Source organism: Fundulus heteroclitus, chromosome 17, assembly GCF_011125445.2.
Source record: "Fundulus heteroclitus isolate FHET01 chromosome 17, MU-UCD_Fhet_4.1, whole genome shotgun sequence".
Classification (NCBI taxonomy): Eukaryota; Metazoa; Chordata; class Actinopteri; order Cyprinodontiformes; family Fundulidae; genus Fundulus; species Fundulus heteroclitus.
This window is the reverse complement of record NC_046377.1, coordinates 19,415,751-19,439,678: the sequence shown is the minus strand read 5'-3', so window position 1 is coordinate 19,439,678 and position 23,928 is coordinate 19,415,751. Positions and strand designations below refer to the sequence as shown.

At 39.3% G+C, this 23,928-nt stretch overlaps 1 long non-coding RNA gene across 1 annotated transcript; it reads right to left on the bottom strand.

Moving 5' to 3' along the window:
- Positions 1–646: 646 nt before the first annotated feature.
- On the bottom strand, positions 647–23,827 carry LOC118566558. Its single transcript, XR_004933111.1, has 3 exons — positions 23,485–23,827; positions 5,045–5,127; positions 647–710 (listed from the first exon to the last, which is right to left on the bottom strand). It is a non-coding gene; the product is annotated as an uncharacterized LOC118566558 (long non-coding RNA).
- Between the last annotated feature and the right edge of the window lie 101 nt (positions 23,828–23,928).

Below are 23,928 nucleotides of genomic sequence, written 5' to 3'. Positions count from 1 at the left end.
AATACAAATACAACAATGCTACGATGATGAACTTCTTCTTATTCCTTATTCAAAATTGTTAAAAAATATCCCCCAATTTCCCATGTATGGGACAAGTGGATGCATGGTAACCTTTAATTTATAAACCTTTTCAGCTCTATAATTTATTCTGGTAACGGCTGGCCATTTATAGTATATAAACATTCAGCACAATAAATTATTGTAATGATTAACATGTCAATGAAACAAAAAGACTTGAAGAAGGGGTGGGTGGGGAGGGGGTGTAAGTTGAAACTTCAGCCATCTACCTCGATCCTCTTTGTAAATCACAGTCATGGGCCAAATCAATTCTGACCTGTCAGCCACAGCTCATTAACTTGCCAAGTGGGTTTCCCCGTTTTTACATGCCCACAGCTGGAAGTCGTAGATTTTGGATTTATTAGTATTGACCAGTATTGAACATTGTGCCTGAATCTAATAACAGATAAACAATGTCTTTAGTTTTATTGCATAGCAAAGGAAAACAAGAAGAGAAACTAAAGGGTGAAAAAAAAATCTGTTTTACTTATCAGTTGATTTTACCTTCTCCTGTTGTCATAACCTTTTGTTAAACTCTCCGAACAGCTGTGTTTCTGATTTTCTCGACGACAAGAAACTTTGATAACGTCCAAGATATTAAGCATCCTCTGTCACTGATTGGAAAAAGATGGAATCCTCCAAAAGGAGAAAATCTAATAAAGAGAAGAAGAGAGATGAATCTAATTAAAAAAAAACAAGAGCAACCCGTTTGCATCAAGCAAAGACATTCATCACAATTTACATAACTAAACCTGGGAAGAGTTAAAAGTATAGACTGTCTGAGGTGGAGGCGAGTTTGCTTATCTTTTTCATTTTGTGGTTAGCTGCTTCAAATCTCCGTGAAACCCCTTCACTGGAATTTCAATCAGGTTGAAAGAGGAGATTTTTCTTCTCGATGGTCCCAGAGCGAACAGGTCACTCGATATTTGCGACTGCGTTCGACGTGCATGATGCTGATATGCATTCAGCAGGCGTTCCCAGCTTTATTTCAATTCTCGCTGGTCATGATTGTCCGATTGAGCCTTCATTAGTGGCCAAGGGTCAACCGTCTTTCACCAACCGGGCGTCGATCACAGGATGACCTCTCTGACCGTTAAATGGGAAGCGAAGATGGTGCCGATTTTCTGCTTTGGCTGCAATCCTTTCCAAGGGCCAGAATGGAATATTTGGACAAGATTAGTTAAAAAAAATGCAGTTCAAATAAAAAAAAAAATACTTTGGTGATCCCAAAGGGAAACTAAATAAATAAATACTGAATGTCATGTTAAAGGATAGATCTGTACTGTCATATTCAATAAATTGGAATATGCTATTCATAGAGGCTTGTTTGTCGGATTAAAAGTGCCTTTTGAAAAACGACAACTTTAAACTAGTATTAAACTTAACTTTTTATTAAGTTCCTATTTCTGCATGAAAAATGCTGCTTTTTTATTGGTCTAATGCAATATTCTAATATTAAAAGCTGTGTGTTTATTAGCTGGAGATACAAAAAATTATAATGAACAGAAATAAAAGCTTATTCATTTATTATCGGTCATTATTGTTCTGTGTTAATCTATATAATGTGTTTCCCTTAGTGAACTGAGCTACTGAAATAAATGAACTTTTCAATAAGATTCTAATTTATTGAATTCGACTGTATATAGGAGAAATATAAAGCCATGTTAAACATTTATCATATACTGTTCATACAGTTGTGCTCAATAAACAAGAATATATAGGGCTCGTTTGTCAGATTAAAAGTATCTTTTGAATATAACAACCTTTACGCAGATGTTTTTAATTAAGCCTCCATTTCTGTGTGTGTTTGTTATTGTCCTGATGTAATGAACTAGTCTTAAATGTTATGATTTTATTAGCTGTATGCTGAAAATCCTAATTAACAGACAAAAAAGTGTGAAAACAACAGTCTGCGTGTACTTAATCTTCCTAATGTGTTCCATAAATAAAAAAAAAATACATTTCCATAATATTAAAATGTATTAAATATTACTGTAGAAGCAACTGTCATTTATTTTCCCCTTTGCGACCTTCTCTTTGATACAACATAAATACCTGCCATTGCGGTAGTGCTTTAAACTGTGACTTGTACACAAAGCAAACAAGCAAGTTTCATCTCTTACGGCATTGTAAACCACCTTAAAGGCCTCAATCATTTTAAACGTCAGCAGACAGCTTAATGTGACATTTTGCAAAAAGTGGGGCTCTGTTTAAATTGTAAACATGGATGTACACCAAGATCTTTTTACTTCTAAAGATCTCCAGTTTATTTTGGAAGTTTGCCAGGGCTACAGAAGTACACGGCTTAAAAGTCATCTGGTAATATCAGCAGATTCCTGGGACTCACAGAAGCTGCAGCCCGCACACACTACCTGCATCGTGACCAGATGTGCCAGGAGCCCGAGCCCCTGATCCAGTAATGCGTGTCGAATGGCTGAATTTTACCGAAGGCCGAGGGTCAAGTCATATCCCTTTCCCGACCCTGGCATTAGACCCATGTGGATGATGTCAGTTCTCGTGTGTTGGGACTGGAAACCCTTTGACACACCAAAGTCTTCCCTGTGGAGCTGCAACCCCAGAAACTGCTGACCATGAACCGTCTACCTTCAGTTCCCAGAGACCAAACTCAAATTATCTCGCCCCAGAGGATCTGAGAGCTTTCTTCCTGTCACCTTCACCCATCGCTCCACTCTCATAAACACACACGTTATCCTCAGACACGCTAGGCAGCCAATCACCAGAATGGAGAAAAGTATGTCATAAGTAGAAGTTCAAATTGCCTATCAGTTTGCAGGTTTTTAAAGGCCAATAGCTGATTTCAGCATGCGCTGTCTTACCCAACTCCCCGGGAATATTAGTAATGTGCTTTCAATTCATAAATATTAGGCAACATCCTGGCTTCATAACCTCATACAATCACTTTTGACTTTTCATTGACGTCTTCCAACTTTATTTTCACAGCAAAATGGATCCATTCCAGCGGTGAATCGACTACGCTGCAGCGCACCATCCTTGAAATTGAACAAATTACATATTTTTTCCTCTGCAGATGATGACTTTAGCAAAGAGTTATCTGTATTGTTACTGGATGAAAACTGAGTTTGGGCTCCTAAATGAATACATTTGAAAAAGTGTAAGTGTGAAATCAAAAGGGGTGAAAAAATAGGCAAGTAAAGGTTACTGAGTACAACTATAAATACATGTTTTCATTGCTTTATTTAATGCTTGTGTGCCTAATCGTCCTTTGCTGGAGTGTAGCATCAACACCAGCTTCTAGTTTAATGCTGCAACTCATGAAGAACAAAAGATCATTCATCAGATTAGAGTGCCTAGATGACAGGAACCCAACTGAAGCACTGACCCTTTGTAAGGCATCGCTCACAAATTACTGCTTGTGTAAACTTCCTGTTATTATATACGCTTCGCTGAGGTCAGAGGTGAATAACTAAGAATGACAGCTAAAGTAAATCAAAGTCTGAAGGCATTCTGTCACTGGAATACCTGAATTTAATTAACCTTCATTCATTGAATAGACCTCAATTAGTTTCTCTCGCTGATGGATGTTTTTACCTGCAAGTCTGCACATAAAATCTGCAGACGCTGCTGAGCTAAGAGCGCTGATACATAACGTCTATATAACAGCTCTGTGAGGCGGGCTGTAGTGCATCCTTGCTGTCAATGACCCTGGCTACGCACAAATTGAATTGCCAGTCCTTCACAAAGACAAACGAAACACACGACCAAGACAAATGGAGGAAAGCCGGAGACCATCTTCCTGTGAAGATTGTCTACTTCTAGTTTAAAACTATTGTTGGTAGACCTGTTCAGAGACACCTTTTGTTAAACTGAATAAAATGGTCCTTCTAGCCTGAAAGTAGTCAGAAAAGAGAGGTTAAAATATCGATCTCTGTTGGAGCTGCAGGCCTGTAAAAACTCCCAACCCTTCAGATCAAACGGCAGGGATGGTTGGAGTTTTGGTCCTGCCCTCACTGCCCTCTTTCCCTCATGATCCGCGGGTATCACCTTATCTATCGGTTGTCTGACATGCCAATCATTCTGACATGCTCACGTAACGCCAGTGTGCGTGCTTGTTCCTTTTAGTTTCTGCTTGCTGGCTGTGCATGTGTACTTCTGGTGTTTGTGTATCTGGTTAGCTTAGCGGTTAGCTTAGAGGTTAGCTTCGGTGTTAGCCGTTCATTGTTGCTCCGCTGCTCTCATCGTAGACTTTTAACGTGGCTGAAAGTTGCATGAAACAAACCATGTACAAGTTTATGGGAAGAAGAGGAAGGCCTCAGTAGAAAAAAAATAAGACCAGAGTGGATTTGGGAGATTTTTTTCACACGATGTCTGTGAAGAGCAGAAGAGCGAGGTAGGATGGTCTTGTGCATGCGCAGTTATTCAAAAAGGGGCTTTGGGAAACTTCCTAAAAAATCGACGACTCTACCTTCATGCAATGTAGACATTATACACTGATGAAGGGTAAAATGTCCCAAACAGTCTTATTTATTGATCAACTTCTAAATGTTAAAAACCAGTGGACTGCCTGCCACAAACATGTTGTATACTGTTCCTAGCAAAAGTATTCACACCCCTTGAACATTTTCACATTAGAACCACACACTTCATGTTTAAATTCAATTCAAACGTATTTTGTTCAATGATTTTCACTTTATTTGGCTCAATCCATTCTCATCAGCTCCGAGCGGCTTCCATGTTGTTGGGGATTCTCAAAGCATGATGCCGCCACCACCATGTGTCACCACTGGGATGGTGTTTTCAGAGTGCTGAGTAGCATTACTTTTCCACCAGATATGGTAATTTCTATGATGACCAATAAGTTATAACTTGGCCTTATATGGACAAAGCATCTCACAGATTCACCCCTACACAGCTTGTGGCAAGGTTTTTGTGGATTTCATATGGAAATATTCTCACCAATCTTCCAATAAGCCCATCTAATAGTTGTCCTCTGCACAAATTATCCTACCTGAGGTGTGGATCTCTGCAGCTCCTCCAAAGTCATCTTGGCCCTCTGAGTTGCAACTCAGATTTTTCCAATCCAAGCTTTACCTGCCAGTTGAGGGGGACAGCATTAGAGTTGAGTTAAAATGAACTTGTGTATATTTTGTCCTTCCAGTAATTACTTTCTCTCAGTCATGACGTAAATTTCCCTAAAAGGTCATAGCAACAACTATTTTCAACAAAACAATACATTTAAAAATATATATATACATCCACAGAACGTCTAGAGTGGTGCAAAACAAAAGTATTAATTTTACTGAAAAATAAATATATAGTATATAAATAATTGTTTTATAGATTTTGATGGGTCCAAAATATCTAATTAATTACTTCCGGTCACGAAACTATTGTTGACACTCAAGCGTTGCCAGATCATAATAACTCTGTGATCGCACTGAGAAATGGTTTCTTCTCTACATTATATTTCTCAGATTCAAGCGGACCATAAAAGAAACAAAACGAGGGTGAGCATCGGTGAAGCTTTTGAGCATTGGTGCTGACTTCTGTAAACAAAGAGACCCAGAAGTCATGCAGAGGTCGCCGTTTTTCTTCTGGACAGGTTAGTTTGTTAATGCTAACCAAAGGACCTGGCAACCAGCTGGCAAACAGTACAACTGAGAGCGGGTGAGTGCGACACCTACTGGCTGGGAGGACATAAAAATGGATCTCCTTTAACTTCTTAAGATCCAACAATTTTAGTCTAAACATAAACTTTTTTTTATTTCCAAAAACTACCCGTTTCTCTTCAAACGTATATTTTTCTTTGTCCTGAAAGGTCTGTAAATGAAGTTTACAGTTGATCCAACCTATATGTTTGAAGAGGAACTTTTCTTGGAACAAATCCTCTTAAGAGGTTGATGTAAATTGACATTTGAGACTTGAATCTCACAAACTGTGAAAACCTAAAAGGTGATTTCACTGCGTTCTGTGGTTCAACCAGACCAGACAGGGCAAGACTGATGCTAAGGCATTCATTTGTCACTCACCCTGGAAAAGAAATGTCAAAGAGATGCACAATATGGGAAGAAAGTATGCCGGTCAAACCACCCCGGTGCTCTGGACAATGTTCTGCTATGACATGTACACCCTACGTAATCAGTGTTAAAGACCATAACCACTTCTTTAAATGTGCAGAGGCTGAGCTAAAGAAGAAAAGTGATATGATTCTTCTACACTGAGCAGTCAGTCCCTAATTTCTGTCCGACTGCTGGTTAACCAACTTGCTGCTTTTATCCTGTTGGGTGAAAAGGTGGTTCGTTTTGACCAATATTGAGTCAAACATTGAGATCCAGTTTGCTGGACCTAGAAAGAACCTCATCACCCTTCTCTGTCTGTCATTTTGAACCATAAAGAGTTTTCATTGAATTCCACAGGTCCTTTATTCGATGCACTCTCTGCAATTGGTAAAGATGTTTCAAGCAAACTGATGTTTTTCTGATAGTTAAGATATTTTCGGCAAAAGTATCAAACTCACAAAACTGTACTGCGAGAGCTTGGAAAAAGGGATACTTTCATGAAAATATAGGAACCATATGAATGAACTGCTGATTGGAAAGTGGACCCAGAGGTTCACCTAAGCGTTACTTATCCAGTATCCTATGTGGTCTCCATGCAGAGTCACTACACCTGGCTTTATCACAGGAAGCTTGGACACAATGTAGCGAATGAGAAGTAAGCAAAGGGAGAAGAAGATGTGCACAGTTTGGGAAGACATTAGAAAAATTTAACCCAGCAGATTTCAGAAAGTAGATAAACAACTTTACAAACCATTAAAAAGAAAAATGCTGTCCTGTAATATCAGATCAGTTTGCATTTTTTTTGTTTTCTACTTTGCATCCACCAATCCTGCAGATTTTAGCAAAGCCACCTAAACCGCAGCGCGTGACATTCCAGGTGAATGAAGACACGCAGGAGGTGGACGGATTTTCTGCTTGGTTGCTTCGGTACCTGCTATTTACCTCTCAGTGTCGATGCCCTAATGGCTAATTAAACCCTGAGTGACAAACCGATTCAGGCCCTGACAGTTTAATCAATATGCACAAGATTAGTAGTAAGACTTTATTATCCGAGTAACCCTCAGCTTTGAATGTAATGACAGTTTGGATCGTTGGAATTGAGCACAGGATTTCTGCTCCAAAAAAAAAAATAGGAGAGCAGAAATCCTGTCAAGTCTCTTTTTTTTCCTTTCCCGTAGACCTATTTATCAGAGCATGAAAATGGATTGTATATTTTCTGAACGCATTCTTGCATAATGATCGTGGGAGATTGATCCAATAGTCTGTGCGGTGTCATTTGTCAGTTGAATCAAATTTTGCGAATTAAAGCCCAGATGTTCTCCTTATCCACTGCGCAGAGGCCTGACAGCATGACGGCAAGGCAGCGTTTTTCTCTCTGGCAACCAGCAGGAAATCAAATTTTCCCCTTTTCCGTATCAAATCTAATATCACTTAACAGCACTTCTGGGTGCCGTTTGTTTTCATGCGAGAAAGCGGAAGGAGATTGCTGGGCCTTGCAAAAGTTTCAGCACCAGTTCAACTTTAAGGTTTTCTTTTAGGAACTGTAAATCACCTGAAGTGGAAGTACGCTGATGTAGAGTTTCTAAAATTATACTGTTAGCTTAGAACATCTCACCTAAATTTATGCAACAAGTGCAACTATTTTAACTCAACGTCTTAACCTCTCAGAAATTGTTGCTGATCATTGCAAGACTCCATTGAAGTAGAGAAGCCGCTGATGAGCGCCTCCCTCTCTCCGTTTCACTTTGAGCTTTCAGTCGTTTACCCTCCATGACAAATATTTGGTTACGAGGTGACCTTTGACCTGCCTTTCACTTATTTTCCTGATTGCCTCTATAGACTGACCCCCGCCATAGACTTCCAAAACATTCAGTCTGGAAGATCAATAACCCACTCAAAAATAACGTGCTTCTAAAACCGAAAAGAAAGCGTCCCGCCCAATCACCACGGAGTTCCTCCAGCTTTAAGAGGACGAGTGGGCTGGGGCACAGAAGCCAGGAGGTTTAATTAGCAGGACACCGTGAGTGCCGTGGGACCATCTCCACCTCCAGGAGATGAATTGTCCTAATTGGCTGGGTGAAAGCTCAGGGATCCTCCCAGGTAATTTCATTCAAGGCTCGGATTGATTGGGTCACAGTTAACCTGTGGACCCGTGCTCCCAGAGGGGATGTGTGGTGGACATTTGTGCTCCTCTTTCCAGATTGAGTTGGACGTCCATCTGCTTTATGCGAGTCCATCGCTATATGGAAGAAGAGCAGGTATTTAGCTTGTCAACAGCTAACAGGCAGTGCAGGGTCGTGAGACGCCGGTGCCTTTGTCCAGGCGGGGCTCACCGTGGACACGGTGCCTGTCCAGGTTTCCACCATATTTTTAAAAATAAATATGTGAAAAGTGAGAGGCCTTTTTGTCCAGCCCACCTTGGTCTTTTAAGCTATATCTATCTGCCTGGCATATCTGGAGGTTAAAATAATATTTGCAAAAAAAGCATTAGCTCAGTCAGATTGGATTAAAGTAATCTGTGATCATTTTAAAACCCTGCGACAGATTCTCATTTAGTCGATGTTCAGCCGGAAGTTGAACCGCCGTCCCAGTGTTTTTTATTTTTGTTTACCTCCATCCAGCTTCTCTGTCCCTGCTGAACCAAAGCATCCCTAAATCATGATGCGGCTACCACCACGTTTTAGATATGGGAGCTGTGGTGAGCGATGTGCAGAGTCAGTTTACCGCCACACGTATCGTTTGTGGCCCAAAATCGTGCTAAAATGACATGCTATGGCTGTTTGTCACTATGTTTAAGGAGATGTACAGCTAGTTTTTCTGCACAATTATTGCATTTCATATGCAGGCCTCAACGTTTAGGTTTCGTCTAAACAGAATAAAGCACCTTCTCTCACATCGGATATGTAAATGATGCATATTATGTTTGTCTTCCTTGCTATTCTCCCAGAAATGTCTGTTTTTAGGAGGGAGGAGAATTTTAAAGATTTTATGTAGAAGGGATTTGAAAATCATGGCTCTTTTTTACTTTCTGATCACCAGTGTGTACCACGCTTTGTTGGCGTATGTCAAGCGATTCCGATAAAATACTATAAAAGGTTGAAGAAATGTGATAGGAGGTCAAATCTGGAAAGGGTTAAGTTGTATAATCAGTTATCCAAAGCAGTGCAGCTGTAAGGTTCAAAGTAGGAGCAGATAAAACACCCTAAACATATTATTTGTTTTAAATATATTATATATATTTATCATATATAAAACTAAAGCTTACATGCCGGTGACGAGCGTGCAAAGAATTGTAAAACCTAATCAGTTTTGTGTTCTTTTGAGTTAAACATCTCATTTTGCTCCTTCCACCCCCTCCTGCTCTTTTTTAACATTTGACCCCATAAATAGCCGTGTGAAATTAAATCCTCCCAGCAGCCTTGCATCAAATCTTAAAGTAGCCTAAACGTGGACTTATGAAATGCACAATGACTGCTAAGGTCAGCAGCTGCAGACCGCAGGACAGGAAACTCTGGCTTGCATTAAATGCGGAGACCAAATCTGAATTATAAACATAGTTTTCTTCCGTTATTCCTCGGTAAAGGCACCATTTTTGCAGCTTATAAGATGTGGGTTGCTTAAAGATTTCCAATACGAGTGAGCTGGCTTTCTTTAGTTTCAGGTTGCAAGATGCATGCACCGTTGCATGCATCTGTGTTTGGACTGGGAGTAACCACTGTTCAAAATGAATGACATTACTCGTGTTTGATCATGTTAAAAAGATTTAGATTAGAATTGGTATGTTTGAACCAGGAACTGCACATTTAATCAGCTTGGAAGAAGCAGAAGCATCCATATAAATTAATCACTTATATTTCTGTTAATACAGAAGCAAATAATGGCAAAATAGGATTTTTCTCAACAACATGTCCACTGTCTTTCTTTACACTGAATCCCACCCATTGGTGGCCGTTCTTTACAAGAACGTGCCTCTAGATTTCCTCCCACTGTTTTACCCTTAAACATTAATGGACATTATCCTTAATAGTTGCGGCTGCCTATGGGACAATGTGGTGAATCCGTCTCAAAAGCACTGAATCCAGCTTTAATGTCATGTGAAAATTATGTTTTTCAGTACTTAAAGGGATAGATTTGGCAAACTCTTGTTTATGCAAAGGTCTGCCTTTGTTTAAAGCAATTTGTTGTACAGGAGGAGCCTGGTAAGAAAAATCTTGAACAGTATCTTTGCTTTTCAGACAGTTGAGAGAGAAGAGGGACGCTGGACTGCAGAGGAATAACGAGACGAGCTGGATGGACATTTTGCTGTTGCAATGAGTTGAAGCAGTAAGAGAATTTGGAGAAAAATGGCTTAGATGAAGGAAACATCAGCGTTGATTAAAGGCTACTGGAAGAGACAGAAGAGGAGTGCTTTAAATATTTCCCCAGTGGAGAAACCCTAGGATCTAAAACAATAGGGGATGTAAAAATGGCTAAAACTCTAAAAGATCGAGAAGTGACGCTAGTGTGAAAGTCGGGGAAGCAAACATGTAAAGCCATGAGTATTTAAAGTACTTGCAAGAACACCATGGAACGTACAGAGTGGAAAACAGAGAATCTAAAGGAGTTATTTATGGCAGCACACTAAATAAAGATGTGAAACTATCAGAATAATGCATTCGTAATGCTGAAGTCTGGGGATTTAGGAGATTACAGAAAACAATGAGCAGTGAAACGTTCCTCTCCATTGCTATAATAATAATAATGAGCTATGCTGAGTTAATAAATAGGGTTCAGGAACAACAAGATGGCATTCAAATAATGAGACAAGAACAATCTGGTATAATTAGTACAATCTGGTACATTATACAGTTTGACAAAAGGATGTGCTTAATGCATTTGCAATGAACTGCACTGAATAGGTTACACAGAATCTAAGAAGATCACTGTGAAAGGAGCTAAAACTGTTTTGGAGTGCATACGAAATGAGGAATATTTCCTGGGAGCTGATCAAACAAAAAACCTGGAGGCTGATGGCAAACAGACAGCTCCTTGTGACAAAGGAACATTATACTACAATGAATGGCATGAAGTTTGATAGATGGATTTTGAATATTTGAATGGGTTATCTGTTGGCACTGACCTTTAGCTCAAGCTGAGCGGATTCTTTTATTATTTTAAAATATTTTTTTCAGTATTTTAGCTTGTATTATATTTGATTATACTTATTTCCTGTTGTGTTATTTGATATATTTATGTTGTTGTGTACAGCACTTTGGATAGAAGTATCTGTATTAAATGTGCTAAATAAATAAAGTTGACATTAGCACAGTGGTCACTATTTGCAAATAATGGAGCAATATAGACGCGTGGAAGCAACGTTGATTTCATCATTATTCCAAATTTCCTCAACAGCAGCTTTGCATGTAAACGTGTGTGCAAGTCCTTTAGAATTGAGAAGATTTTAATTTTCATTAAATCACTTAGTTCATCTTCAGGGTCACAATCAATAACATGCCACATAAACAACATTAAAAAGATTGCAAGCAGAAGGAAAGAGCAGGAAACCAAACATTTTGATGTGAAACAACATATAAGGAACTGCACTAGAAATAAATCATTTAAACATCAGAGGCATTTTTAATAAAACTCGCTGGATCTTGTCCAATGCAACAGTGGATTTCCTGACACTAAGTGGATCCGGGGCACGAACTGGTTCAACGCAGATATCGTAAAATACTCACATTTTTCTAACTGCTGTTTTATAACAAAACTATGGTCGGACAGTTTGTATGAAGAATACACACTGTACTGGTTTAATAATTGCATTAGGTATACATTACATGTGGGTGTGTGAGTGTGTTTTGACATATTGATATAGAATGAAACATAAATACCCTTTATTGTCCCACAATGGGGAAATTTGGGCGTGACAGTGGCAAAAACGTACAGACTGGACATACCAGGATACACAGGAGTGTGGGTTGTTAAAGTAGCTAAAAACCTAACCTCTCTGTGTAATGTAGTAAATATATGTAGAGTTTTGCAGACGAACCATATTGCATGTGTTAATAAAACCCTTTGCTTTACCTTCACATATTTCGGTGGCAAGCGGACCATCAACTTGTCCGGGCGAACACGTCTCCCTGTCCTCTCTTGAAGATTATCCATCTATTTTAAGACTAATTTTGCCACAGTGAGTCCCAACTAAGGTTGTGTGGAAAACAATATTTATGTTTGGATGAAAAACTAAACACACTTTGTATAACTACTCATTTCTGATCCACTCATACGTACCGAACGCATTTTACATACGATTGTTCTTATTTAGCGTTGCCTCCTTTTCCATGTTAATTGTAATTTTCGCTCTTTGCATTAAAAGGAGCATCGGTAAACAGAAAAAAAAAAAGCTAGCAGGTCATCAGCATCTGAACTGAAGTCATTCGGGAACGACGGTTCTGTCGTTGGAAACATGCTAAGACAGGAAGTGGGAATCATGAGATAGAAGAAGGGAAGACATGCAGCAAATTCGATCCCGAGGTTGGAGACTAGATCTCAGACGGCCACATCGGGGGCAAAAGACAACAGCCCAACGTTACACGGTGCACTTTGAATTTTAAGTTATTTTTACCACATTATTTTATCACTGCAGTTTGGACCTTCCTTGCAAGGCTATTTTCACTAATTTTGCTTTTCAGTTCTGAAATTGTTCATTTCCCTACACGTCTCTGCTTGCAGATTAAATTTGAAGAGATATAAAGCTGCCCCATGCAGGTAAACTGTTTATTATTCAGTTTGCTATTTCGCTTTAGCGTTTGCTGGCTTGTCGACGTTAGAAAACGATTTGACTGGTGCTCCGTTACCACACTGCAAAAAGGGAACTAAAAGTAAGTACAATTTTCTTGAAATAAATGTATTTCTCCTTGATTTGAGCAGCTAAAGACTATTTGCCAATGGAATGAGTATTATTACCCCTAAAATAAGATAATTAGACATCCTGCACTTAAAATAAGATGATGGAAATGAACTGTTCTTATTTTAAGAGCAAAAATCTTATTCCATTGGCAAATAATCTTATTTACCTCCTCAAATTAAGGAAAAATGCACTCATTTCAAGAACATTTTACTTACTTTTAGTTAAATTTTGCAGTGCAGACAGGATTTCCTGGGTAAGTTGGTGGGATCTGGTGCGAGGAAAAAGACAGCGGGCATGACTGCAGGGTCGCTCGTGTTTTCGTCAGGAAGGCCCACAAGCGTCGCATTCCTGAGCTCAGTAAACATCACCCACGTTATTTCTGAAAGACAAGATCCTTTCTTGCAAATGATAAAGTGAGAGAGAAAGTTACAAAACAACAGGCGTTCTCGTATTCAGGGCTGATCTTTGGTTCCCTGCCTTCAGACTGAGAGCATCTGCTGAGCCGCTTTGAGAAAAAAAAAACAAAAAAAAACATAACATCTGTTTCTTTGTCGAACTGTTGACGAATGCAACTCAAGGCCAATAAATCTGTTGTCTGTGTTTTCTGTCATTTGTTTCCTCATATACATGTTTCCTCCCTATAAAATTAGGGATTAAGTTGGAAGCTGGAGCCTCAGCAAAATGCAACGGTTAAGGGTCAGAGTGAGGGCAAAGACATCTGTCAGCTGCATTTTTTCTTTTTTTTTTGGCCTTCAAAAATGTATACAGATGCCATGCAAACCCAACGTGTGGAGAAGTGAGAGCGCAAGCAAAGTGTGAGTTTGTGGTTGGTGTACGGCTCCCGGGGGCCCGGTACACTTCTTCACAGTCAGTTTGAAGCCAAACACATAACGAAGCGGGGCCTCTGGTGAATTCGCCTGTGCTCCTGGACACACACACACACACACACACACACACACACACACACACACACACACAGGACTGTGGCGGAGAGTTTGCATTGTGTGAAATAAACTGATTTTCTTTTACTGACGCCGCGTTTCCTGAGTTGGTTTATGCTAAACCAGTGAAAGCGTTCTACGGTTACACGCCTTAAAAACAAAACTGACAGACAACTGATCATCCCGGTCAATTAATAATACGGCCCGCTGTAAACATTACGCCGTGCCAGACGTTCGACTCGATCTGCAGCTAATTTTGGGGGTCAACCGAAAACACAAACATTGATTTGCGAAATGCAAAGTTGAATACATTATGTGCTGCTGAGCTCTTCGGTTTGCTTCTTCCTCCATTATTCATTCTGTAGAGTTTCAGGCATGCAGGTTTCTCTCAGTGGGTTAGCAGATACAATTATGCAGTTAATTTCATGACATTATATTTTTTCAGGCGTCACTAATCTATATTTTTTTTCTCATATGATGTAGATTCTATTTTTTGTGGCCAATGTATTTCCCAGATCCTGCAAATAGCTTTTTGCTAAAGGAAAAAGGGTGTCCAGAAATACACAATATTAACACAATTTCTTTGCAACAAGACACAAGACGTTGCCATATATGCTGTGGAAACGACCCATCAGGGAATTTAATTTCTTTTAGTGACACGCTGTGCTGCAGCACTAACTTCAGCTTCTACTAAAATAGAAATAAAAGCTTTTTTTCTTTTTACAGTTTTGTCCTCATCTGTGGACATTTTGCTGCTCCGCCCATTTCAGGACTCAAGCGGGTCAGTTTAACACCTGTTACCTTGGCAATTAACAAGTAACACTGCAGAAACTGATCTAAAAATAAGTAAAATGTTCCTTAAATTTGTGTTTTTGTCCTAGATTTAAGCAGGTAAAGAATATTATCTGCCAATAGAATGAATATTTAGACCCCTTAAATAAGATAATTAGACATCCTGCACTTGAAATAAGATGATAGAAATTAGTTGTTCCTATTTTAAGTGCAAAGGTCTTATTCCATTGGCAGATCATCTTATTTACCTGCTCAAATCAAGGACAGATACACTCATTTTGAGAAAATATTACTTATTTTTAGTTCTGTTTTTGCAGTGAACAAAGAAGGAAGCATTGAAACAGTCAACATAGGTTGAAGATGTAACAACGCTTTGGCGCTCCTTCAAATGTAAAATCCCCAAACGTATGACGTTGTCAGCACACAAAGATTTGCGGCCTTCCTCCATTTGTTGCAGCATCTATTAACAGAGCATGTTTTGGAGACTGGGTGTCATGCCGAGGGGAGGTTTTGAACTCGGGAGCTGCACGGTACGTGATGTGATTCAATGAAATGAAACAAACGAGCGTACGGAGGTACATGAAGAGGGCAGGGCACGGAAGCAAGCCGTAAACAGAGGAACCAGCTAAGAAACAACGTCCAGCTGGAGCTTAAATAATGGGTAACACAGGTGAGCGGCGCAGGGCTAAACGAGGAGGCACGGGAGAACAGGATCTGTTTAATTACAGGGGCAGACGGGGAGAAAACACAGGGAAAAAACTAACAGAACATATGAGCGAAGGAATGAACTGATGAGGCATGAAATGAACCTGAGAACCGCCCTCAAATGATGGCGCTGGATGCTTCACTTGTTTGTCCGGTTATAAGAGAAACCTTAGCCTGATGGACTTTCCTATTAAAGCAGCCTGATTTAAGGCGGACAACACCAACAACAGCGCTATCGCTGAAAACATGTTTGCTAGCACTGCTGACGATGACAAACATGGTGATTAATATTTTTTGCTGCGTCATTTTTGCTTATGAAATGTCTGTTAAATCGGCTTATTTTGTTACAAGCCTTTGCTATGACCGTGGCGGGTCCTAAGTCCCAAATCAGTCATGATGTGTTGACAAAGTCTCCCAAAAAGGTGCATATTCCTCTGAGTGTTGGTCAAGATAAATGTGATATAAATGGAAACTTCTGGATATCATCAGCGAAGTATTTCAGTAGAGACCAGAATGCTACACAATTAATACTAAATGTTAAATTGCTGTCCATGAAACCTCGTGTGTGAAAGTTTCTGTTTCTTTCCCTTTCATAAGTTTTATTATGGCTTGGAGCATTGTTATATACTTTGATTAATGTGCTAACACAGAATAACAGATATGCAGCCTGAAATAATGCAATGCTATATAATTAAACATGGGTTATTCAGCTAAACAACTTTGTTAATTTTGTGACAAAATGGCCAACTCCATATTTTAAAAACAAATGCATATTGGGAGTAAAAATGCAATGATTTAAAAAACAATTTAGAACATTTAAATTATTTGTTATTCTCTAAATGCATAAAACGAGAAATCCAAAAGCATCTTTAATGTAGAACTCAGTTAAGAGTTTAAGTTCACTTGTAAAGTAATAAAAAAATACCTTTAATATACAAAAGTTAAAGTCATAATTATAAAATCATATAATCAAGAACTTTTCGAGACCTCCTGCAGTTTTTTTTACACAGTGTCATAATGTAACGTGGGTTATGAGGTCTTTATAATGGCAAACATCTGCTGCTTCATACAGAGCAGATAGAATCATGGTTAAAAAGGACTGGGTTAACTCCAGCAAAGCGACACAGTTGTTGCAAAACCTGCAGGGCTATGAGTAATCCCATTTACATCACTTCTCTCTTATATTTCTCCAGCTTTAAAGCTCTCCTAATATTGTCTTGATTAAAAACATCCTCACCGTTAAACACATCAACCACGCGGGCATCGTTGCTCGTTTACGTGCCAGCTGCCGCCGAGCCTCACCGCGTGAAATCCCACTGGAGACCTGGGCATCTGTGCTGAAACGCAGCATCTCCGACTCCCGTGTGGATCCAGCGTTCCTTCACCGCAGAACCTGGCAAGACTTTAGGAAGGTAGGGAGACGCTGACCTGCAAAGGTTTTCTTCAGCATCCTTATCAGAAATGATGGTATTTCCAGGAAACGTTTGGTTGGAAAAGCAAAACTTGATTAAAGCTGTTTTGGGAAATGGCTTATGCTTGATAAGCCTGTTGAATTTGTTGGATCTGAGCGATGATGACAAACAAAACCGATAAAATTCAAATGATTTCCCGGGCAATGCGAAACACCACAGTTTCTTTTCAGACCTACAGACGCAATCATCAAAGTGGTTTATGGGACATCCCAACACAGAGTAGTGCAGAGAAAAAGAAAAAGGATACAAGGTTTTCATTTTTATTGAGTTATTATTTTGCAAATTCTGTGGCAAGAGCTTATATTTTCATCCACTTTATTGCAACAACTTTTAATAATTAAAGCAAGTGAAACCAACCGCATCCAGAAATTGCCTAATTAATTAAATATGAAATTAAACAGAGATGTCCAGAAGGAAACTAAGCATGAACAGCCACCATAAAACACGGTGGTGGCAGCATCATACTGAGGGGATGCATTCAGTTTGCATTTTGTACTCAAATGTAAAAACCTTGAGAGCAAACTTTGGACATTCATCCTCAGAAAATAACTCAAACTCTGTCAGCTGTGATAGAATATATTATTAATATTTTTCAAACCTTGTCACATATTCTCCATTAGATTTGGGTCTGGACTTTGACCGGGCCATTCTGGGATATGAATATTACTTGATCTGAGTCACTCCTTTGCAGCTCTAAATACGTGTTTTAGGAGGTTTTCCTGCTGGTGGGTGACCAGAAAGTCCTGAGAAGCCTTTTGAAAGTTTTCCTCCAAGATTCTTCTGCATTTAACTCCACACATCTCCCCATTACAAACATGCCCTCAGCATGATCCAGCCACCACCATGTTTCATGGTGTTATTAGGTGCCATCTGAAGGGAATCGGTTTATCTAAGTAATGACTTTAATAAAAACGCACGCCCAGTTTTTCAGACTCTTCGTCGAACCGATTTTCTCTCCCGTCATTCTTTCTGTCGCCTAAAATCTGAATAAAACCCGTTGAAGCTCGTGGTTGTAACGAGATAGAAAGTGGGAAAGTTGGAGGAATTAGCGCTTGAACCATCCACGCAGCTTTGTGTATCTCTGATAGCCTTTTCCAGCTGGTCTGATGTTTCTGTGAAACAACAGCGTCGGTTCCTGGAAGCAGTAAAAAGCACCAGGCCGCCTGCTCTCACTCAAGCTGTGTAATTGCCCCCCCCCCTCTCAGTGAGGTATCCCACTCCCTGACTAATGCGTCCCACCTCTGCCCACCCATCTATCTGCCTATTTATCCATCCAACCCATTCCGCTGCCCTCCAGCACCGCATCTCCACGAGCCTCGGCTACTATTATACACGCCGCATTAGCCACGTATGAGTAACAGGCCTGCAACAATGACCTGGACCCATTTCTCAATTTGGGGCTGCAGATAATGAACTGCTGTAATTCTGCGTGCATTAGAGGCAGTGCGCAATCACACAGCTTTAAGTCCAGATGACTGAGTGCGCTACGAGGGAAAAACCGGTGTAAGAAATGCAAGAGAGCTCGCTGGCACGGCAGTGGCCAAGGGGCAGATGTTAATGACCTCACACCGTCTGCGGCTGCGTGTCATAAATCATCTCCCAACATGCAGCTCTACATCTGGACGCTCACACTGGGTTGCATTCCCTCAATGACTGACAGTAATTTTCCTAATAAAAAAGGAAAAAGGCATGTTTTTCAAAAAAAAAAAAAAAGAAATCATGTCAAAGGTTCTAACTGTGGTTGAGAATATGAATTATTTTTGCCTTTGGCTGCAAATCACAGTCAACATAAATCCCAATCCGCCGCTCTTTCCTTATATATTCCACCAATTTCGCTCCATAAAAATGGAGATATGCCGCGATGCCTCGTCTCTCTCCGGAGGCGGAGGGAGCATGAAAAGTATGTCTGACAGCTGCGGGGGGAAGAAAAAAAAACAAAAAAAAAAAAACACGTGCAGTCGATAAGATTGAGTTAAAACAACTGTCAGATGGATGTGATCAGAGAATAGCTCTACAAGGAGAGACGCATTCCAGTTTTGACGAGCCTCAGGTCTAATTACCTTGGCTCATATGCAAACATATGGTTCTGAAAAACACGATGCCACATGGACAACGTTTGTCCACTGCAGCAGTCTACTGCGTGTATTAATTTATTTTTCAGTAAACAAAAGAGTCAAGGATCTTTTAAGACGACTGCATCAATACAAAAACATTATTATTTATTCCCATATATCACGTCTAAATCAATCGACAGCAAAAGGCCTTCTCCAAGGCTCGGTTGTGTTCCATGGGAAATGCTGCCATCTAGTGAATGTTTTGCGCGGACAGCTGGTCCGGGTTGAACTGTTGATCACAAAAGCTGCGAGATGCGTTCACCGGTTGCTATTTCAGGCAAAGCTTGAGTAATCAGGGACAAGAAGTGGTGCAATGCAACAGCGTTTTCATTTCCTGAACGTGTCAACACGCCTCCATGACGCAGCTGGATGTCACCGTCACTGCAGGAAGCTGCACCTAGTTCACTTATACATGTAATAATAATAATAATAATAATAATAATAATTTTACAACAACCTCTGAAAACAAGCGGCAAACAAATATAAACAAATCAACGGATATTTGGCTTTCCAAGCAACAGCAGACTCACTAACCTTTCTTTTATGTGAAATCTTCTTTACTGTTTGTTTACCTGCATTTGTTCTCCCTCCTTCATCACATTTAAAAGACATTAAACAGAGAGAAAATGTGTTTTTCTTTGTGCACCCTCTCCACCAATTGCAAATCCACAGAAGCTTTTTCATGTAATGATCTTCAAAGCCAAATAACTTTGTTTTATCTCCAATCGTAGCCATTTACTGTTTTGCACCACATATTTGGGTATATAGAAGGAAAATGCTAATATTTTCTGTTTTACCCCAATAAAACCACCATTGTAAACATCAATACCGCTGGATCTGTGGTGCTTTAAGTAATCAAATCTCTCCTAGAGACACTTCTGCGTGCAGCCACTTGGCGATGCTCATTTAACGTGCAAAACGTTGCCGTCAGATCCAGCTTCTGCTTTGAGCACAGTTCAGCGCACTAAGTGGCAGAGCTTTGTTCTTCATTCCGTAATCCGTGTAAACTGAGATTATAGAATAGTAGTATTAGTAGATTATAGAATAGCTCATTTGTTTATTTACAGTCTGCATCAGATTCTAATTGGAGGAAGGTTGGTTTAGAAACCTTTTAATAGTTAAACATAATGTTTATGTTGATGACTCCTGTTCATCACTTCAGCAGAAAAGTAATGATACAAGCCTAAAAAACAATTCAGCAACTTGTATTCCTAATTGAACACATATTGTTGCATAGTGCAGGAGAAAAGTTTGAATACACTGATTAGGGAGTTTTTTGAAATTGTTGCCTTTTTAATGTTTTTGTTATTGTTGAGTGGACTGAAAAATGGAATGATTAAATAAAAAAAAAACATGAAATTGAAGATTCTGTGCAGAAACATAGATTTATTGTGGATTTTCTCCGCTCCCCATCACTGTAAACATCGACTTCTGCTACAACACTTTTTGTAGCAATCAACAAGCTTCTGCCATTATTCTGGCTCAATCGTCCTATTGGCCGAACTGGTGAAGACTTAGACGCTGTTGGTTTCTTCTTACATATCTTGTTTCTAAACACTCTGCATAATTTATATATAAGGATAAGGTACTTACTTGAGTAATATTATTACATCGCTACTCTTACTTGAGTAGAATTTCTGGCTGCTCTATCTACTGCTAGTAACTTCATTAATAAAGAACATACTCGTTTAAACAACATGCACCAAATACAAAAACTTAGAGTTTATGTTAAAGTGAGACTTCTTATTTGTACACCAGCTTTGTTGTTTTAATGTTATTTTCTATGAGCCATTTGGAGGTCAAAACAACATACAGTAAACAGTAGATATTATCATTGGAAGTACTTTTGTAAGTATTGCTTTCAAGTTTAATGTTGGAAAAAAAAATATATAGGAAAGTGTTTATTTTGTATTTAGCGTCTTTAGTGCATTTTCTTTCTTCAAAATACCAGAATTTGCACATAACCTTATATTTTTCTGTCCGATTACATAATTTTTGAATATTAAATCATCAGCTATTATGATTAGTTACTCAGTACTTGAGTAGCCTTCTTACTGAATACTTTTTTACTCTTTCTTGAGTAAAAACATGTTGAAGTAGTGCTACTCTTACTTGAGTACAATTTTTAGCTACTCTACCCACCTCTGCTGCAGTCTTTTGATTGGCTTCAGCCTTGTTGATTTCTTCCTTATTCTTGTCACATTACATGCTTCAAAAACAAAATAAAAACCTACGCCCCAATGGCTTTCTTTCCAATGCAGTAGATTGTTTTAATGGTTTCAAGTTATATTCCAAAACTCTTTATTAGTACATTTGTACTTCCCACGTCTTCAAAGACGTGGGACGTGAAGCAGAAAATTGTGGCATCAGCATAACACAAATGAAAGTGTAAGCAAAAGCTAAACTAATTTTGTGAAGGAGAGAAAACAACTCCAACAAGATCCATAACTGCCCACAATCCACCCTGAAATAAGTAATCCACACAAACCCCGATTAGGAGAAATGTCTTTTTCCACCAAACACTGAGGAAAAATTGGACCCTTTGAAGCAAACATCCATCTGACATTTCTTGGTTTGCTTAAATGAGCAATCAAGGATATTGATATGCACAAAATCTATGCGCTTTTTATGTAAAATAGCATTTAGAAGTCATTTAAATCAGCAGAGCAATCTTATTTAGACAGAGAAAATAACTAAAATAACTTGAAGTCATCATAGCAGGGGCTTGTTGTGACTGCAGACCATCAAACTAATGTGGCAGTTAAAGTAAGATTTTCCAAACTTTTGCAATTTTTTTTCTAAAATAATCAATATAATAAGGAAAGCTCTAATATTTTTCTGTAGTGTATTTGAATAAACTACTAAATCACCTCTAAAATTCTGGTCACAGTTCATTGTTTTCACAATTTTGTAAGGTATCGTTCACAATCGTTTTCACAAGTTGTGCAGGTTGTCCAAAAAACAGTGATTTTGGCAATCCCCAAACCTATGTAAAATATGTGGCTATTGTTTGATTAAATTGTTTTAATTGCACATTTCGCAAAAAAAAAAAGGAATTCATTTGATATTCATATTCAAAGTCCCCATCCAAATAAAACATTTAAATATTTTACTATACATTTTACATGTATTGATTGAGCAGAAAACTTTATTTCAATACTTTGGTCGGACAGAGAATGCTATGCCTAGCCTCATCATCTGTGGTTGGTGTTATTTTTAGTTCGTCTTGTTCCAGCGAACTAGTATAAGACGTCCCATTGTATTAGACGCACCAATCACGTAGCACCACTCTGATTCAGAACTCCATGCGCACTCGTTTTCTAAGGGAATTGGTATGGAAATAAATTTAAAATGTATTCACGCTTATTGATTTACATTTACAAATTCAGACACCTATGCATACGTTTCTATTGACCCCATAGAACTCAACTCTCAAATAAACACAGCACGAGTTCTAGCACCCTGGCGCTAGCGGTGGAAAATGGCATAAGGGAGCTCAAGCAGTTTTTCCAAGCTGTTGTGTTGGTAAAATTGATAAAAATAACATGACAACTACTCTCCGATTGATTTTATATGGGACCTTTTGCAACATGCAGACAGACATTTAAACACAGGGCTCCATGGGGAGGGGAGAGAATCAGAGTAAAAACACAGCAATGACGGATCGTTCAGGAACATTTCGGCCGGCTCTTACTGGCTGTAAAGGTGTCTTCATATTGAACTAGGGGTGGGCGATATGAAGAAAATCTAATATCACGATATCTTTGGGCGATATCGCGATACACGATATATATCACGATATGTTAAAATAACCCTGAATAACAAATGTTTTTAGCCAAAAAGTGCCAAAAGTTGCATTGGCATATCATATTAACGTGTCAATTTTTTTTTGTTTTTAAAATGTTATATTTTAGCCATTTTTTTTTTTTACCACAGCTGCACATAGAAGCTTTTCACAAATTAGAATATTGTCATATTAGAGCTCTTTCGTGGTCAACACTGAACCTTAAAAAAAAAACAGAACATCCCAGCGGCCAAAAGGAACACCAAGGAAAAATCTGACACAAAATAAACCTGAAATAAAAGGTGCTCTTTTGTGCTTAATACAAGCTTTTGTTTTTGGGATTGTCACATTTTTATTATACAGATTTATATGCCTTGTGACTATAAAATCAACTGACCAGTCGCAGCTACATATTCAGAGCATCTCAAAAATATTTCCGTTGCTCTTTAGGTGCTGGGAAGTTTTTAACAAACATTTTTTTCCTATCATATGGGATTTAGCAAAAGAAGACGCCAGTTTCAACAGTTTTACGGCTGGTTTAATTGAAGTTCCCTTCGGTGTTTGGGGGGCGGGGTGTCGTCGACACGCGGAGTTTACAAGAGTTGCACTGGATGACTTTTTAGGTGGAACAAATTTGTGCTACTGCGACCTTTTGTGGCAATGGTGTTACGGCATGTTTTGCAAATTACCGCGTTTTCTTCGACCTCCTTCTTGTGAAATCCAAACCACTGCCTGAAACGCCGCGCTGTCGCCATGGTTCTCGCTGTCTCGTCAACGCGCGTGTCTGCGCAAGAGCGCTCTCTGGCCTTGGAGGCGGAGCGCATGATGCGTTCACAGAATGTGGGAGAAACTAAACTCACAGTGAATTCAATACAGCGGCTCAATCTTGCCGTGACAATTTGCACGCGATGGTCGCGATAAAGCCATTTTCAATATCGCGGCAAGGAAAACTCGAGATACATCGAGTATATTCGATATATCGCCCACCCCTACATTGAACATGAATCTCGCCTGACATCATCGCCGGCCATTCGCACAGCAGGCGACAAATACAGAAGTACAATGGTGCCATCCCGTGACTAACTGTCCACTCCAGGCTCCTCACTTACTCTTCTCTAGGCTTGCTCCTTTCT